This window comes from Equus asinus, chromosome 25, assembly GCF_041296235.1.
Source record: "Equus asinus isolate D_3611 breed Donkey chromosome 25, EquAss-T2T_v2, whole genome shotgun sequence".
NCBI classification, from domain to species: domain Eukaryota; kingdom Metazoa; phylum Chordata; class Mammalia; order Perissodactyla; family Equidae; genus Equus; species Equus asinus.
In genome coordinates, this window is record NC_091814.1 from 12,265,124 (window position 1) to 12,283,706 (window position 18,583).

Sequence of the window (18,583 nt, forward strand, 5' to 3'; positions counted from 1 at the left end):
ACAATTGAAAATGTACAAAATGAAACTCAGTCAAAAAAATTTTTTCTAATACACATCTATCAGTGAATGCTAGGGCAACTTTCAAAGGCCTAATATACGAGTAATTGAGTCCGGGGAAAGACTGGGGATGAAGAAATAATTTTAGAAGAAACGATGGCAGAAAGATTTCCAGTTATAATACAAATTATAAACCCACTGATCCACACAGTGGATCACAATGAACACAATGAATGAGCACAAGAAACATGAAGAAAAGTGCGTCCAGTCACATTATAATTCAATCGCTCGAATCCATTGAAAACGAAAAACTCTCCAAAGCAGCCATGGCAAAATGACATGGTACATACAGAAAACAAAAATAAAGATGATACCAGATTTCTCATCAGAAGCAGTACAAGTGAGAAGACAGTGGAGCAATATCTACAAACGACTGAGGGGAAAAAAGGCAACATGGAATTGTATGCTTCCTCCCCCAAAAAGTCTTTCAAAAATGAAGGTGACTAATGACATTTACAGACATACAAAGGCTGAAAGAATTCATTGCTAGCAGATCCACACTACAGGAAACGTTGAAGGAGTCCTCCAGGAAGGAGGACGCTGATGCCACATGGAAATCTGCATGTACACGAAGGGATGACGGACAACAGAAATGGTATCTGCACAGGAAAATGTTTAAGATTTTTCTTAGTATTTAAACCTCTCTCAAAACATGGGACAGATTAAACAAAAGTAGTAACGATGGATTGTGGGGTTTATACCATGTGTAAAGTGCAGTGCAGGACAACCATGTCATACAGGCGGGCAGGGGAGAAATGTGAAGAGGTATGATACCACTTGAAGGCAGACTGTGGTAAGTTGCAGATGTGTGCTGTAAATCCTAAAGCAGCCGCTGAAATGACGAAGAGTCATAGCGAATAAGCCAACAAAGGAGAGAAATGGAACCATACGGAAGCCGTGTAAACACTATGACAGAGCAATTGCTCTTCCAGGACTCTACCCTATAGAAATACTGGGGCAAGTGGCCAAAGATATGTGTACAAGAATGATGACTACAGCATTATTTGTAATCATAAAATCATAGAACTAACAACTTAAAAAGCATATGGAAAGGGTTAAGTAAATACTAGTCCCAACCAATGATGGAAGAAACTCCATTGTGAAAAAGAACTTCGAGTCACGACGATGTGTGTACTCTCTCAGGGATTTCCGTACTCCCGGAGACCTGTTTTCCTCCTCAGCTCTTCTGTGAGGATCTGTGATGACCTTATGATGTTGACTTAGGTCCCCATTTTATGCACTCTACACAGAGAAGAGGAGGGTACCGGCGGAGGAAGCCTCTCTCCGCCTTTCCCCCCAGAGGATGGGCAGAGTAGAGACAACTACAAACACTTCTCTAGAACCTAAAAAGGTGCGAATCGTCCCTGGGTGGGTTTGAACCACCAACCTTTCGGTTAACAGCCGAACGCGCTAACCGATTGCGCCACAGAGACACGCAGAGGCTCTACCCCCGCCCCCTTCAGGGAGTAGTCACTGATTCAACGCCAGGCGGAGCCACCCGCCCTTGCAGGACAGCAGTGCCGGCTCCAGAGCCTCGGAAAACCCGACAGGCGGAGTCGGCGCAGCGTGTTGATCGCCTTTGAGACCCGTGCGGTGGGTGATTCCGGAGGCAGAAGGGCAGCCGAGCGGCCTCGCCCCGCCTTGCTCCACACCCGCCTCAGTTGCCAGCACCAGGGAGACACCTGGGGCCGCGACCCCCCGGGCCTGGGCCGAGTGGGGCCCAAGGGAAGCTGAACGCCCGGTGGGCTCCGGTGACAGACGGCTCGTCCCGTTTGCTCCGCCTGCACCCGACCATCTGGGCCGCCGGCGCTCCCCTCACTCCACTCGGCTCCGCTGCGGTGGGGGACGTGGGGGTGGGGAGCCGGGAGGACGGAGTGGGGGTGGTCGAAAGGGGCAAAGGCGAAGAGGCGGGAAAGAAGTGGGGGAGGCGTGGGCGGAGGACCAGGAGACTTCCCAGGAGGCCTGGGCAGAGACGCGGGCCTGATTTGGGGAGGTGAGAGTTGTTACGTTGCTTTTTTCAAGTCATGTACCGGAATGGAGAGGAAGGAAGGGAGGGGAAAATGGAGAGCGGGCACGACAGAGAAGAACAGGAGCGCCTGCGGTTAGTTGTACAAGAACAAAGCAGCGGAGTCATTGGAATGATGTTACATCGAAATTCACAGACGCAAGGACCGTGATTGCTGCTGGTTCTGCGGCGCGCCCTGATCGTATAGTGGTTAGTACTCTGCGTTGTGGCCGCAGCAACCTCGGTTCGAATCCGAGTCACGGCACTGTGGTCTGCTTTGCCTGGCGTTTCGCTTTTACTTTGTGTTGAATCCCGCACGGGGCTGCGCCCCTTGCCTGGGGGCCAGGGAGCAGCTCTTTCGGCCGGCCACCGGGCGCGAGGCGGTCAGGAGAAGGGAGAGAAACCACACAGTGTGCTAACCTGGGGGTGGGGACATTCTCTGTTCCCGTGGCTGAGAGGAAGTAAACTGAAGTAAATGGTTTATCTTCAGTGGTACTCCGAAAGAGGAGCGTCCTTGATGCTCTAAATGCTCAGCAGGAGGCTCAGTGGCACAACTGATGAAAAATACTGTTTCTGTGTTACTCAAAATCTACAGGGTCTTAAAGACCAGATAAAATTGTTCATCAGATAAGTGATACCTCTTCTGTAGACCTGCTTAGCTGGTTAAACCTTGGCTCCTGGGAATCTGTGCTCCGGGGACGTTTTCAATCTTTGGCTATTGTTCTCCTTAGGGCCCTGGTTAATACCTCTGTGGTGCGTTGTATACACTCAAGGATTTTAAATGCCTGTGGGCAGCCACTCATACACTCAGTGGTATCCATCAGGCTCAGACAACTGGAGGAACTCAACAACCACCACATACGTGATGATGATGGTGACCACAGGCCCCTCTGCCCTGACGACTCAACTAACAGAGACAGCGAATATGTGATTCTTTGGTCTGACTACATCGACAGTGGTAACTGAGAGTAACACTGCGCTGGTGGAGCAGGCTGAGAACATGACCAAGATGGGGGAGTTGTTAAAATCAAACACAGATGGAGATCAGACTTGAAAATTCCCTGAGCAGACAAACCCGTGTAGTCATACAGGCAAAAGCTAATGTCGCCTATTTTGCAAAACCAGTGGAACTTCACTAGGGCCACTTCTTATTAATGTCTCTGAAAATCATAACCAAAACTTAAACCGTTCCCTAAAATTGATATGAGGTAACCACTTTAACCAATTCCCTATCGCCGGTAAAAGTCTGAGGTTATGGCCCATCCCTGGGAAGAATGATCAGCCACTGCCTCCTCACTCTATGAGCTGCTTTATGACCCTATACCTCTGGGCCTCTTTCTATATTTGGTTTGAGTGCTCCCAGTTCCCACACTGTCTTTTTGTGCACAACAAACTTTTACTTATGACTACTTCAGTGATCCAGTGGTTTTACTTCTGCTAGTTCTAAACTTTGGGCAGGGCCTCAACATTTTCATCTGCCAGATTGGGCCAACAAGAGAACTCCACTTCATACTGTTTTTGACACAGAGTCCCACAGAGGGTCCCTAATCTGCTAAGCTGATCTTTGGGCGCCCTGTTGCACATTGGAGGCTGAGGGAGAGCCGACTTTTTCTGCATAAGAAAGAAGAGGAGGAAGAGGCAGAGATACAGAGAGGGTGAAAAAACAGGCTGGAACCAGAAAACTGATTTTAGCGTCTGGCACTGGATATCATATTTTAGAGAAAGAGAAGCCACCGAAGAGCGTATCCAGGGAAGAAGATCTTCCGTGGAAGCAGCAGACACTTGGGGCCATTCTATGATGTTTTCCATTTGTTTATGTATAATTCTTCTTCCCCATCTTTGTAGAAAAGGCATGGGTGAGCTCGATATGTTTGTTTTGTGAGTTTGGAATGAATGCTTACACAAAAATCCCTCCTACCGTGCTTCAAATATTCACCCGTGGACCTTCTAGTCTTCTCTTAGGTTCCACCAACTGTGCATTAAACTTAGAATGGGCCCAACTTGGGGACTCTACCTTGGGAAGTGCCATTTAAATTAAGGGGGTGTGAGAGGAATGTGACACTCTCAACAATAGTTGCTTTCCTTACTGTAGGTTGTTGCACATGCTTCCCATCAGATCGATCCCTTCTTCTAAGGAGAGCGATGGGGAAAATAAAACGTATTCAGTTGCATCCACAGAAACCTTGGGTAGGGAAGTTCAGGTACTACCAAGTGGGCGGACCAGGGATGGCCTATTCACTGGTACCCAGGGCCATGGCCCTCTGCTTTGACGACTTTGGCAAACTTCAGACGGGACTCTACTCACCTTCACCAGTCACGGGAGACCGCTGTGCCAGAGGAGGTCGACTTCACGCTAACTGTAGATCCCGAAACCTCATAGGATTTTTCTCCTCTTCCCTTTAGTCTCTCTTCCACCTGCCCAGTAAGGGAGGACCCACGGCCTTTCTCTCCTGTGAGGACCCTTTCTGGCTCCCTCTACGGAACTGAAGCGGCCAGCCGGTTTCCCCAAGGTGTCCCTCTCGGCCTGTTTGTCTCCCAGGACGTAACTCCCCGCGGGCGGGACCAGGGGGAGCCTAGAAAACCGTGTGCTGGCTGTGGAGGTCGGGCACCGCGGGTCGGGCACCGCGGGTCCGGCGCCACAGTCAAAGCTCATTCTTTCACCTGCCCCGCTCACCTACTCCTCGGGGATGCCGAGGGAAGTCGAGTAAAGTGGCCCCTAAAGCTTCTCTGCAGGTTGAACCCCAAGAGCTGTGAAGTTCCAGAAGGGGCAAGAGGAACCTCACAGAGCGGAACCACCCCCCTGCCTGGCTGGCCCTCGTGGGCAGGCTCGAAAGAGGCTGATTTCGAGGACAGAGCCAAAGAAAAGTCCTAATGGCAAAAAGACCCATAATCTCGACGTGAAAGTCTCAATTCCTAACGTCCACTTGGGCCCGGAGTGGGGGGCGGGGGGGGGGGTGGCCGGGGGCGGGGCGGAGAGTTGAATTGACCCCGCACCCTGATCAGGAGAGTCGTCTGGACAAGTTCAGAGACCAGGAACAGGAGGGACTGTGCCCATCGCTGGTTCTCAATCCGGGGCGATTTGGGTCCCCGGTCCACAGGCCCCAGCCCCCTAGAGTGACCCCAGGCCTTGTCTGGAGATACTTTTGATTGTCACGCCTGGGGGGAGGCGGGTGGGAGGGTTTTCCTCTGCCATCAAATCATCAAAGGCCAGGGAGGTCACTAAACATCCTGCAATGCACGGGGAAGCCCTACCCCCACAAAAAAAGAGCCGATCCTGACTGTCAACCCGGCCGAGGCTGAGAAAACCCGGTGTGGATCAGTGTCCCACACGCCTGACAGACGAGAAAACACGAATTCCTGACTAATTGGATGTGGGGTCTGAGGAAAACTCCGGCGACGGAGAGAACGCCGAGTCTTTCGGTCTGAGCATATGGAAGGATGGAGCTGGCATCGACTAAGGCGGGAAAACTGCAGGTGCAGCGGGTCGTCGCGGGAAGATCCGGCATCCACTTCGGGGCCGCCTGGAAAGGAGATTTGCTTGAAAGCCTTTCCCCTCCACCGTCTGTCTCCGTTCCTGCATGCACCTGAGTCCTTTGGGAGGTTGGAGATGCCAAGGACTCAGGTCTAGGTGTGCGGCCCCTTCTCACCCTGGACGCCTCCCCTCCCCCTCCTCCCGCCAACCTCGGCCACTCCCCGGCCCCCGCGTCCTTCTCTCCTCACGTGGGCGCCTCGCAGAGGCGCGTCTCCAGGGCAGTTCAGAGGTGCCGCCGCGACGAGGCGACTTGCTCTGGCACGGGTGGCCCTGGCGGGCCTCGGGGGCGCTCGGTGCGTCGGCTTCGGGCTCCCTTTTCCGGAGAAAGCAGGGAGGGAAGGGCTTTACGAAAGGATTCCTGGTTTAAGACGTGTGACTGGCTCCCAGAGCCCAAGGCCTCCCGGAGCGCAGAGCAAACGTCCCTCTGGGCGGAAGCAAGGAAGAGCATCACCAACTTCCACTTCCCTGGTGGTCTAGTGGCTAGGATTCGGCGCTTTCACCGCCGCGGCCCGGGTTCGATTCCCGGTCAGGGAATCCTTTTGCACCCTCTGCCCGCACACACGAGCCTTCCTTTCCTCTGCTGAGGGCTCGTGCCCTCTGCTCCTCGCACCGAGTCTTCAACTCCCGCAGAGGAAGGGAAACAAGGGCGGGCCCCTTCTCAGGGCACACCGCTCTTGCTTGTCTCCACGTCAGCCACCGGCAGAAGCGCCTTCACGGGGCTGCGAAGCATCTTGCTCAGGTTTACACAGCCCTGCAGACCTTCAAAGCCCTGTGGGGCTGCACCCGAGGCGGCTCGGACCTGGCTCAGCTCTCTGTGACCGAGACGAGGCCAAGCCCAGGCGGCCTGTTGGTGCGGGCCCTGCAAACGGGCCGGTCGGCCGGGCCTCCCCAGCCCACTTCGCAGATAGAACGCTTCCAAGGCCTTCGGACGAAAGAGGGGCCCGGAGGCGATGCCCGCGGGGGTTGAGCGGAAGGTGAGCGGTGGGGTCAGGTCCTTGAGGCCTGTCCCGTTTGCGGATTAAGCGGCTAGGGAGCTGACGTTGACTGACCCCACAAAGGCAGCACGTGAAGTACGCACAAAATGGCAAACTCTTAACTGCTGCTATGAGAGGAAGGCAGGAGTAAAAATCAGCACCAGAAATATCAAAACGATGGTACCACAGTCAAATCCCACGGCTATTTCTACAACGGCTGTAGCATGTAAACTGTGTAGGCTCCACCAGGCTCTGAGAGCGTTTTCCACTTTCCCTTCCACCCTCCCTCTGAAGGCCTGTGAAAAGACAAGCCACAGACTGAGAGAAAATATTTGCAAAACATATCTGATTAAGGACTTGTATCCAAAACATGCAAGGAACTCTAAAACTCAACAAGAAAAATTTTAAAACCCATTTGAAAATGGGCAAAATATTGAACGGACACCTCACCAAAGAAGACAGACAGATCATACAGATGAACAGATGGCAATCCAGTATATGAAAAGATGCTCAACATCATATGTCACTAGGGGATTGCAAGTTGAAACAACAATGGGCTACCACTACACACCAAATGGTTAGAATGGTTAAATCCCAAAAACTAACAATATCAAATGCTGGTGAATTGTGGAGCAATGGAAACCATCATTTGTTGCTCGGGGGAATGCAAAATGGTACAGCCACTTGGGGAGAGAGTCTGGCTGAACATAGTCTTACCGTATGATCCAGCATCGTGATTGTAGGTATTTACTGAAAAATGTTGAAACTTTATATCCATACAGAAATTCGCACACAAACATTTATAACAGCTTTATTCATAATTGGCCCAACCTGGAAGCAACCAAGACATCCTTCAATAGGTGAATGGATTGAACAAACCATGGAATCATTTTAAGCAATAACAAGGAATGGACTACCACAAAAAGGCATGAGAGAATCTTATGTTCATATTGCCAAGTGAAAGATGCCGGTCTGAAAAGACCACACACTGCATGATTCCAACTATATGATATTGTTGAAAAGACAAAGGTAAAAAAAGATCAGTGGTTGCCCAGACTTGGAAGGGAAGGTGAGAAAATGATTAGGTGGAGTACAGGGGATTTTTTTACGGCGTCAAAAGTAATCTGTATGACACGGTAATGGTGGACATGTGGTATCACCGATTTGCCAAAACTCACAGAACTGTAAAAGAGAGTGGACCTTAATGTAAGCTATGAACTTTTGTTAATGATAATGTACCAATATTGGTTCACTCATTGTAACAAATGTATCACATAAATGCAAGATGTTAATAATAGGGGAAGCCGTGAGCAGGGAAGGAGTGAATATGAGAACTCTCTTTGCTATCTGCTCAATTTTTTTGGTAACCCTAAAATGGTTCTAAACGTAAAGCGTATTAATTAGTACAAAAACAAAGATCTCCTGACCGGATATTTGACCGGTGGAGTCTAAAACAAAAAAGCATGATAAAAATGATTTTTGGACTCTCCACTCGGGGCTCATCCTTGTCCTTAATTTTACCAAGACCGGCAAACTAGGGCCTACGTCCACAGGAGGGTGAGAGGCCCCACTACCCAACTCCCCTCATCTCCACAGGAATTCCTCCCCACAAGCGTCCCCCTGCCCTGGGCCCCTAATGCTTCTCCCAGCGCAGCTTCTGTCCTTCAGTGACCTCTTTCTTGATCCCTGCTCCTCAGTGCCATGTAGCCAAAGGATGGAATAGGACAAAAGATAACAGTAACAATGGTTTTGGTTTCAAGAATTCCAAACTGCAGAGACCCACCAGACCCACCTGTGGCTTCAAAGACGTGCTCTGGCCAGGTGGTGGCTGCTCTGCAGGACAAGCACTAAAGCATGGGTGATCATTTCAGGGCCTGGGAGCGCTGCAGAATCCCTGTGTAGACCACTTCCTTAATGTCTTCTGCCCCGGAATTAACTCAAGGGGTACAGTTGTCTTTTTCCTCCCTTTACCACCGCCACCACTCCCAGGGGCCAGAAACCACCCCTCGTGCCTGTGCAAAAGAGAACCCAGCAGAGAAAGGTATGCACTGGCTGGGAATTAAACCCAGGTCTCCCACAGGGGAGGCGAGGCGAGAATTCTGCCGTTGAACCACCGAAGCCCTGCCCCTCCCCATTACAGTTGGTCTCATCAGGTAGTCTCAGGAAGGACTTTGAAAACACGGTTCTAGAAAGAAGTTCATACAGTCCTCTTTGGTAGACATGCAGAACAAACAGAAAAGACACCAGAGCACAGGCTTGCCTAGGAGACTTAGATCAGGCAATATCATAAACCTCTGGCATTCAAATCATAATACTAGAATTCAAATTCAAATCAAATTTCCTCGCTGATGATGGATTCTCTTTGCCCTCCCATTGCTTGGTGCCTCCCAGACCCTTTCCTCTCAACCTTGAGACAAACATCAATCAGCTCTTTCCCTGATCAGGCAGTCGGGACCCAGGGACTGTTGGGGAGGCACCCGTTTGGGGATGTGCCTGAGTTACTCCAGAAGATCTGGGTGATAACTGAGCTTCTCCCCTCCTGTGCCTCTTTGGAGTCCTTGGAAAAGGCCAAGGATCAAACGGTTCTGCTTTTAAACTCTTGCGTTCCCACCAAAGGGGGAACAAGTGAAAATTTCACTCTCAGATTTCTTCCCTTCCCTACACCCTCCTTGGCCACTTGAGGAGGCCATGCCAGGGGAAAAGAATTTGACTGGATTCCAGGTAGATGCTAGAAGGTTACTCTTCTAGCCAATGTAAGGCTTTTTTTTTTTTTTCCCCCTTTGCTTTTGTCTGATGTTCATATTTTCACTCTTTGATTCTTTTGTTCACGATTAGCCTGGTACAGGCCAAGCAGTAACCCGTGCACAATCGCCCCAGGGCCCCAGAGCCTCCCTCCTCCGGTGCCTCTTTTGAGTCCCTAGAAAAGCCCAAGGGTCAACATGATCAGCTGTCAAACTCTGGTGTCTTACAGAGACCCACACAAGAGTCTGAGTATAACTTTCTCTGCAAGATTTATTCCCTTCACCACACCACACCATACCCTTCCCCTCTCCTTTCTGGCTCTTGGCTTTTTTTTCAACTGTGAAGCTCCACCCAAGATCCTTTTACTACCTTACACTCAAGCAAAACTTTATTCTTGATCACTGTATCCTCTACCCTTTCCGATTGCTCTGCTGGAGTCGCTCTACTTTGTGGATTAACCATTCTGCTGCCTATCTTGCTAAGTTTATTTTCTCGTTTGTCTATCTGTGACTGTGTGTGTGTGTTTGGGAGAGAGAAAGTTTCCTTATCTGATTCTCTCTCTCTCTCATTGTTTAACAGCCTGAGACTATTGAGTATGCTCGGCACTGTGCTACCGCTTGAGAATTTTTTTATTTTTATACACAAACTTGGTTTCCCAGGAACTATGAATCTTTTTCATACGAGAATATGTCTTTGGAAGACAGAATCAATTAAAATGTGACTTTGTTAGAGCACAATTCACACCAAAACAAAAGTGGACACTCTGCACACTAAATTCAGTCAGGAGAGTCTTTCCAGAGGAAAAGACTTCTGAACTGAGGCCTGAAGGATGAGAATGATGTTGAAGAAGGACGAGGAAGTTGTGAGAGACCATCCCCTGTAGAGAGAAGCAAGTGCCTGAAAGTGAGAGAGTTCCTGATGTGTCCAGTACTTCACTGTTGCTGGACTTGAGAACTGGCAAGAGACATTCAGATGATGAGGATGAGGGGAGCCAGAGTTTATGTCGTAAAGGTATTACAACATTTTAGTGAAGGAATCTGGGGACACTAGGCGGTGTTAGGCTACAGATATGTCCAGATGTAGGCTGTGGAAGGATCACTCAGGATGCAATGTGGCAAATGGATTGGAGTAGACCAGACTGGCTGTAGGGAGGCTGGCTTTTTATCCAGTTGTATTAATGGGGGTAAGAGTTGACGGATGGAAGAGTGCAGTCATAAAGTGGCAGTAAGGCAGTGGTGCAGCCGATAAAGTTAAGCACTATCTACTGATTACGACAGACATAAATTTCTGTGCTGGGAAGATGAGAGTATATCCAAAAAGGGTAGCAAGATGTGGTTCGGGTGACAGGGTGGTTGGTGGTGAGGGTACGCATACCAGGCAGGGGTAGGAAAAGATTAGGGTGTTGTGTTGGTGATTGATTGAAATGCTTGGGAGAGTGCACTAGAGTTTGGGAGACACTGTGCCTGGGTCTGATCACAGAGTATCGCGTGATGTGTGATGCTGACGGGAACTCACTGGTGCACTGAGTTTTAGCATTTGTGACTCTGAGACGCGTACGAGGCATTGACTTGTGAATCAGGCGTTGCAAGATGGCAGTGCAGGTTTGTAGTTTAGAGAGAGACGTGGGAATCGATGTAGATCTGGTTGATGGAGGTGGTAACTGAAAGCATGTTGACCAGAACTGATGTGTGTCTTGGGTGTTGGGCAGAGGACAGATAGAGCCAAAGCTCTTCAAGGTCAAAATGACAGTCATTTTCCTTGTTGAGCCCAGGTTTGTGACTCAGCCTCCACCCAGCTCAGCTTCTCAGCAAGAGAACAATGATTGCAGGTCTGCAGCTGCTGTCTTCAAAAAGTCATAATGATTCCTGGTCTCAACATGTAGGGGAGCTCTCCAGGTTCCTTTCTTCAGTTTAATTTCCCCAGGAATAATCGGGGAGAGAAACCTCTCTATATATTTCAATTTCATCCAAGGACCAATATGTTAACATTTCAACCATTAACATTTTTCGGAAACTTGGTCTGCTCCTTAGACAACCCATTCACTGTAGCCTGTGCCTCATGTGCATCTCAGAGTCACAAATGCTAAACCTCAGCGCAACAGGGAGTCCAATTTAGGAGATTAGAGTCTCCCAAACAATTAACATTGACTGCAAACTTAATATTAATTAATCTTTTAATGATTATGATATATCATATATCCATCCAAATGCTTTGAACACCTTACCAAGCAGCCACGTGCTGCTGATATAATGATTATGAGTCTGGCTCATTATTCTTGTACAAAAAAACAGTTACAAAGAACTAATCCCATTGACCAAAATGTGTTTCTTCATTATCCCTATTTGATTCTGGCCCTTTCTGTCTTCTAACTCCAATCTAATTCTGCTTCTGCTCCTTATTTCCTCCCTGGATTAGAGTTTTTCTCCCCTAACCTAGCGAGTTAGGTTACTCCCTCAGACCCTCTAAGGCAACAGTGTGAGGTTGACAGTCAGCGGTTCAGGATCCTAAACAAGGGATCTGGATGAATTTCCAATGTTTTTCTGTTATACAGCTGGAAAAGAGTCTTTTTCAGAGTTGTGGTGTGAGCAGACCAAACAGATACTTTGATGCTTTAATTTGAATGTCCCCCCTTTATGCTGTTGCCTGACAGGAGTAAGCCTCTTCCGCAAGCCTTGGCTTCCAGTGCCTTTCTGTCTGTGAGCTCTGTCCAAAGACAACTGTGTGAGCCTCTCCGGGAACTTTTTGTTTTTGTTTTTTTAAAGATTTTTTGTTTGTTTGTTTTTCTCCCCAAAGCCCCCCAGTACATAGTTGTATATTCTTCGTTGTGGGTCCTTCTAGTTGTGGCATGTGGGACGCTGCCTCAGCGTGGTTTGATGAGCAGTGCCATGTCCGCGCCCAGCGAAACACTGGGCCGCCTGCAGCGGAGCGCGCGAACTTAACCACTCGGCCACGGGGCCAGCCCCCTCTCCGGGAACTTTTTGGTTCCCCCACCTCCCATCCTTCGGCCGCTGTCAAGATTCTTTCTAGAGACCCATCAGGGTCATGTTAACGGGAAGCATTGGTGGTTCAGTGGTAGAATTCTCGCCTCCCACGCGGGTGACCCGGGTTCGATTCCCGGCCAATGCATTATGCCCACTCTCCTTTTACCCACCCCGTCCTTTCACATGCCTCCTCCTTGCTTGCCTGTAGCACGGGCGAGTCTGGTCATTTCCTGGTTCTGGCCGCCAGGAGTTGGAAAATGAGAACTAAAATCCACAGGGCAATTCTCAGCAGAGCACGGTAAGGAGTCTGTCTAAAACGGGGACTTGGCAGAGCCCTGGGGCCGCGACGCGCTCGCGAATACGGAGCAGCATTTGGCGTGCAGCGTAGTAACCACCTCGCTCGCGACTTCGTGCCTTTCAAGCCGCAGGTGTTTCCGGTAGGTCTGCGATTTCGAATATTTAGACCTAAGACCCTGGTGACTTTCAGCCTTTCTCCTGGAACATCGCAGGCACCCAAAGAGCCATCGGGTCACTGATTCGCGGGCTGGACCGTGGGCTGACTGCTGGGCCACGTCTCACCGTGGAGCGAGGATCAACAGATGAAGGTCTCGGAAGGAGCACCGCCACGGGGCCCGGCAGTCACCCCAGTGGCGGGGGAGGCGTGTGGGGAGGAACCCGCGTGGACAGGAGGGGAGCTGCGGAGAGGGGGGCCTCGCACAGAGGTGACGGGAGGCCCCTGGCGTCTGTACACCAGACGCCGTGAACCGAGTTTATTAACATCGTCAGCCACCGCGCCTCCGCGTGTCCCCACCGTGGGCCCATCGGTGTTCCGGGAAGGATTCCGTCTACCTGGCAATGTGTGGCAACAGGTGTGAGCCTGAAAATTACACTTTTCAAAAGAGGAAATGAGCGACAGAGTCTGGGGACTGTTTATCCCGCTTGGACGCTCCCTCGAAAGCACTGCGATTTGAGGGTGACTGCGTTAGAGAGACTACCAGTGATTAATTTGCACCCCAAAATCTTGGGAGGAGATTTCATCCAAGGACCAAACTACCCAACTGTAGTTTCAAAGAGAAGATCAGTGACATCTGGGCAGTTTTTATTCTCTTCCTATTTTAAAAATAAACTTGATTTACCCCTTTACTGTTTGCTGGGGGGGGGGGGGGGGAATCTATCTTTGACTCCCGTCCTTACTCCCAGCTTGCGAGAAGCTTCCTCCATATTCAGGTCATCTTCTCCTCCTTCCCCTCCTCCTCCTTCTCCTCCTAGTCCTCCTCTTTCTCCTCCTCATCCTTGTCCTCCTCCCCTCCCGCCTCCTTTTCCTTTTCCTCCTCTTTCTCCTCTTCCTACCTCTCCTTTTCCTCCTCCTTCTTCAATGGGAGAAAGTGGAGTGGGAGGAAAACCCATGAGGCAAGGAATGCAGGAGAATTTTGTTGGAGAGCTTGGAGGAGAGGAAGGGAAGACGACCTGTGGGTTCTGAAACAAGCATTGGGAAAGCAAAGGAGAGTTTTGGATAGTTATGATTTGGCCTGCAGCCTTTTCAGAGTAGTCAAATAACACCCTCAATGGTTAGACTGCTGGCAAAAATTTTTAAAGGTATTTAACATTGATAGTTCATCACAAGATTGATAAGAGAACAGTGTCTATCATACAAAAGTGCAAAGGGATATATGTGTAAGAATATGCTCTGCACCACTTGTTTCAAAAAATATTTTCTTGATGTCATATTGGTTTATAAAATTGTGTGATTTCAGGTGTACATTATCATATTTCAGTTTCTGTGTGGACTGCATCGTGCCCACCACCAATAGTCTAGTTTTTATCAATCACCATACATATGTCTGTATCACTAGTTTTGACAACAAAATAACCAAAACAATTTCTTATTCAACAATTACATAGTGTTTAAATGTATATTAATATATTCAGACAATGAACTGTTAAAAGAGAAAGAGTTACACAATCCTGATGATTCAGATAATGTTACCAGTAAAAATAAGATCACAATTATTGAGCATTTGTGGCAACCTTACATATATTTCTTTATTTGAAGTTCAGAACAACCCAAGTAAATGTGTAATCTGTAGTGGAGAGTGACAGGTTCTGTCATAAAAGGAAGATAGGCACTCAAGGAACACCAGAATAGAAGACCCAGAGGAGGACAAGAAGGAGGACTAAAGAGAAGGAAGAGGAAGAGACCAAGCCATGTGAGGTGTCCAAAGCAGCTGGATAAGCCTGGTGGAGAGAGGACAGCCTTGCTGTACAAGCCTCTCTGTGACCACAGACATTGAGGCTGCCTTCTTGGAAGACCCTCCTTCTTTCCTCTTGTCTCAATTGAGATGCTGAAGAGTGCATCTTCCTAGATCATTTCTCCCCTCTCCAAGGACCTCTGAGGGAAGGATGGGCTGACAGAAGCATTGCTCCAAAGTGGTCCAGTGCGCAGAGTCTGTGCTTTTGCTGTAGCATTTTCCATGTGTCTCTTCTGGGTAAGAGCAGAACCCACAGGATATTCCTGCCAGTTCCTGAGGAGCGGTGGAGAGATGCCAACTTAGCCAGCTCCATAGGCCTCATGCAACACAGGCCCCTCAAAGAGGAATGAGGTTTCCAGGCTCCTGAGCCAGGCCCCTCGATAGGCCATGGGCTGATGGGCCAATGCAGGAGAACTAGCCAGGAAACTGGTTGCCTCCTGCTCCCCGCAGATTCTCTCTCCTCCTGTTGTTCAAAGAACGAGGATCCAACTCCCTCCCCAAGCACTGGAGAGTCAGCTCGGTCATTTTTCAGACTAGTAGGCCTCATTGTCCCTGAGAACACATCGAGAGTGGAAGAGAAGGAGGGAGAGTGGTAGCCCAGTGAGAGGTGAGAAGCACCTGGCTAGTTCAGGCAGGGAGAAGGCATGCTGGACCTAGGAGCTTTCCTGAGAAGTCAGGTCTGTGGGTCTCCTTACTCCAGGAAGGGGTGACTCCTTCCATCCTGTCCCCAAAGGGACTATAGAGATATCTTCTCATCCCATGGGAAGGCTTTCCTATCATATTTGCCTTCTGCATGCCAGCAGTCTAACCATTGAGGGTGTTATTTGACTACTCTGAAAAGGCTGCAGGCCAAATCATAACTATCCAAAACTCTCCTTTGCTTTCCCAATGCTTGTTTCAGAACCCACAGGTCGTCTTCCCTTCCTCTCCTCCAAGCTCTCCAACAAAATTCTCCTGCATTCCTTGCCTCATGGGTTTTCCTCCCACTCCACTTTCTCCCATTGAAGAAGGAGGAGGAAAAGGAGAGGTAGGAAGAGGAGAAAGAGGAGGAAAAGGAAAAGGAGGCGGGAGGGGAGGAGGACAAGGATGAGGAGGAGAAAGAGGAGGACTAGGAGGAGAAGGAGGAGGAGGGGAAGGAGGAGAAGATGACCTGAATATGGAGGAAGCTTCTCGCAAGCTGGGAGTAAGGACGGGAGTCAAAGATAGATTCCCCCCCCCCCCCCCCCAGCAAACAGTAAAGGGGTAAATCAAGTTTATTTTTAAAATAGGAAGAGAATAAAAACTGCCCAGATGTCACTGATCTTCTCTTTGAAACTACAGTTGGGTAGTTTGGTCCTTGGATGAAATCTCCTCCCAAGATTTTGGGGTGCAAATTAATCACTGGTAGTCTCTCTAACGCAGTCACCCTCAAATCGCAGTGCTTTCGAGGGAGCGTCCAAGCGGGATAAACAGTCCCCAGACTCTGTCGCTCATTTCCTCTTTTGAAAAGTGTAATTTTCAGGCTCACACCTGTTGCCACACATTGCCAGGTAGACGGAATCCTTCCCGGAACACCGATGGGCCCACGGTGGGGACACGCGGAGGCGCGGTGGCTGACGATGTTAATAAACTCGGTTCACGGCGTCTGGTGTACAGACGCCAGGGGCCTCCCGTCACCTCTGTGCGAGGCCCCCCTCTCCGCAGCTCCCCTCCTGTCCACGCGGGTTCCTCCCCACACGCCTCCCCCGCCACTGGGGTGACTGCCGGGCCCCGTGGCGGTGCTCCTTCCGAGACCTTCATCTGTTGATCCTCGCTCCACGGTGAGACGTGGCCCAGCAGTCAGCCCACGGTCCAGCCCGCGAATCAGTGACCCGATGGCTCTTTGGGTGCCTGCGATGTTCCAGGAGAAAGGCTGAAAGTCACCAGGGTCTTAGGTCTAAATATTCGAAATCGCAGACCTACCGGAAACACCTGCGGCTTGAAAGGCACGAAGTCGCGAGCGAGGTGGTTACTACGCTGCACGCCAAATGCTGCTCCGTATTCGCGAGCGCGTCGCGGCCCCAGGGCTCTGCCAAGTCCCCGTTTTAGACAGACTCCTTACCGTGCTCTGCTGAGAATTGCCCTGTGGATTTTAGTTCTCATTTTCCAACTCCTGGCGGCCAGAACCAGGAAATGACCAGACTCGCCCGTGCTACAGGCAAGCAAGGAGGAGGCATGTGAAAGGACGGGGTGGGTAAAAGGAGAGTGGGCATAATGCATTGGCCGGGAATCGAACCCGGGTCACCCGCGTGGGAGGCGAGAATTCTACCACTGAACCACCAATGCTTCCCGTTAACATGACCCTGATGGGTCTCTAGAAAGAATCTTGACAGCGGCCGAAGGATGGGAGGTGGGGGAACCAAAAAGTTCCCGGAGAGGGGGCTGGCCCCGTGGCCGAGTGGTTAAGTTCGCGCGCTCCGCTGCAGGCGGCCCAGTGTTTCGCTGGGCGCGGACATGGCACTGCTCATCAAACCACGCTGAGGCAGCGTCCCACATGCCACAACTAGAAGGACCCACAACGAAGAATATACAACTATGTACTGGGGGGCTTTGGGGAGAAAAACAAACAAACAAAAAATCTTTAAAAAAACAAAAACAAAAAGTTCCCGGAGAGGCTCACACAGTTGTCTTTGGACAGAGCTCACAGACAGAAAGGCACTGGAAGCCAAGGCTTGCGGAAGAGGCTTACTCCTGTCAGGCAACAGCATAAAGGGGGGACATTCAAATTAAAGCATCAAAGTATCTGTTTGGTCTGCTCACACCACAACTCTGAAAAAGACTCTTTTCCAGCTGTATAACAGAAAAACATTGGAAATTCATCCAGATCCCTTGTTTAGGATCCTGAACCGCTGACTGTCAACCTCACACTGTTGCCTTAGAGGGTCTGAGGGAGTAACCTAACTCGCTAGGTTAGGGGAGAAAAACTCTAATCCAGGGAGGAAATAAGGAGCAGAAGCAGAATTAGATTGGAGTTAGAAGACAGAAAGGGCCAGAATCAAATAGGGATAATGAAGAAACACATTTTGGTCAATGGGATTAGTTCTTTGTAACTGTTTTTTTGTACAAGAATAATGAGCCAGACTCATAATCATTATATCAGCAGCACGTGGCTGCTTGGTAAGGTGTTCAAAGCATTTGGATGGATATATGATATATCATAATCATTAAAAGATTAATTAATATTAAGTTTGCAGTCAATGTTAATTGTTTGGGAGACTCTAATCTCCTAAATTGGACTCCCTGTTGCGCTGAGGTTTAGCATTTGTGACTCTGAGATGCACATGAGGCACAGGCTACAGTGAATGGGTTGTCTAAGGAGCAGACCAAGTTTCCGAAAAATGTTAATGGTTGAAATGTTAACATATTGGTCCTTGGATGAAATTGAAATATATAGAGAGGTTTCTCTCCCCGATTATTCCTGGGGAAATTAAACTGAAGAAAGGAACCTGGAGAGCTCCCCTACATGTTGAGACCAGGAATCATTATGACTTTTTGAAGACAGCAGCTGCAGACCTGCAATCATTGTTCTCTTGCTGAGAAGCTGAGCTGGGTGGAGGCTGAGTCACAAACCTGGGCTCAACAAGGAAAATGACTGTCATTTTGACCTTGAAGAGCTTTGGCTCTATCTGTCCTCTGCCCAACACCCAAGACACACATCAGTTCTGGTCAACATGCTTTCAGTTACCACCTCCATCAACCAGATCTACATCGATTCCCACGTCTCTCTCTAAACTACAAACCTGCACTGCCATCTTGCAACGCCTGATTCACAAGTCAATGCCTCGTACGCGTCTCAGAGTCACAAATGCTAAAACTCAGTGCACCAGTGAGTTCCCGTCAGCATCACACATCACGCGATACTCTGTGATCAGACCCAGGCACAGTGTCTCCCAAACTCTAGTGCACTCTCCCAAGCATTTCAATCAATCACCAACACAACACCCTAATCTTTTCCTACCCCTGCCTGGTATGCGTACCCTCACCACCAACCACCCTGTCACCCGAACCACATCTTGCTACCCTTT

General features: G+C 49.5%; 4 non-coding genes across 4 annotated transcripts; 2 read left to right on the forward strand and 2 right to left on the reverse strand.

The window, feature by feature from the left end:
* Positions 1–1,416: 1,416 nt before the first annotated feature.
* Positions 1,417–1,490, reverse strand: TRNAN-GUU (transfer RNA asparagine (anticodon GUU)). The gene has a single exon. It is a non-coding gene; the product is annotated as a tRNA-Asn (tRNA).
* A 4,566-nt stretch (positions 1,491–6,056) lies between these two features.
* TRNAE-UUC (transfer RNA glutamic acid (anticodon UUC)) lies at positions 6,057–6,128 on the forward strand. Its single transcript has one exon. It is a non-coding gene; the product is annotated as a tRNA-Glu (tRNA).
* Positions 6,129–12,365: 6,237 nt separating this feature from the next.
* On the forward strand, positions 12,366–12,436 carry TRNAG-CCC (transfer RNA glycine (anticodon CCC)). Its single transcript has one exon. It is a non-coding gene; the product is annotated as a tRNA-Gly (tRNA).
* A 4,337-nt stretch (positions 12,437–16,773) lies between these two features.
* TRNAG-CCC (transfer RNA glycine (anticodon CCC)) lies at positions 16,774–16,844 on the reverse strand. The gene has a single exon. It is a non-coding gene; the product is annotated as a tRNA-Gly (tRNA).
* Between the last annotated feature and the right edge of the window lie 1,739 nt (positions 16,845–18,583).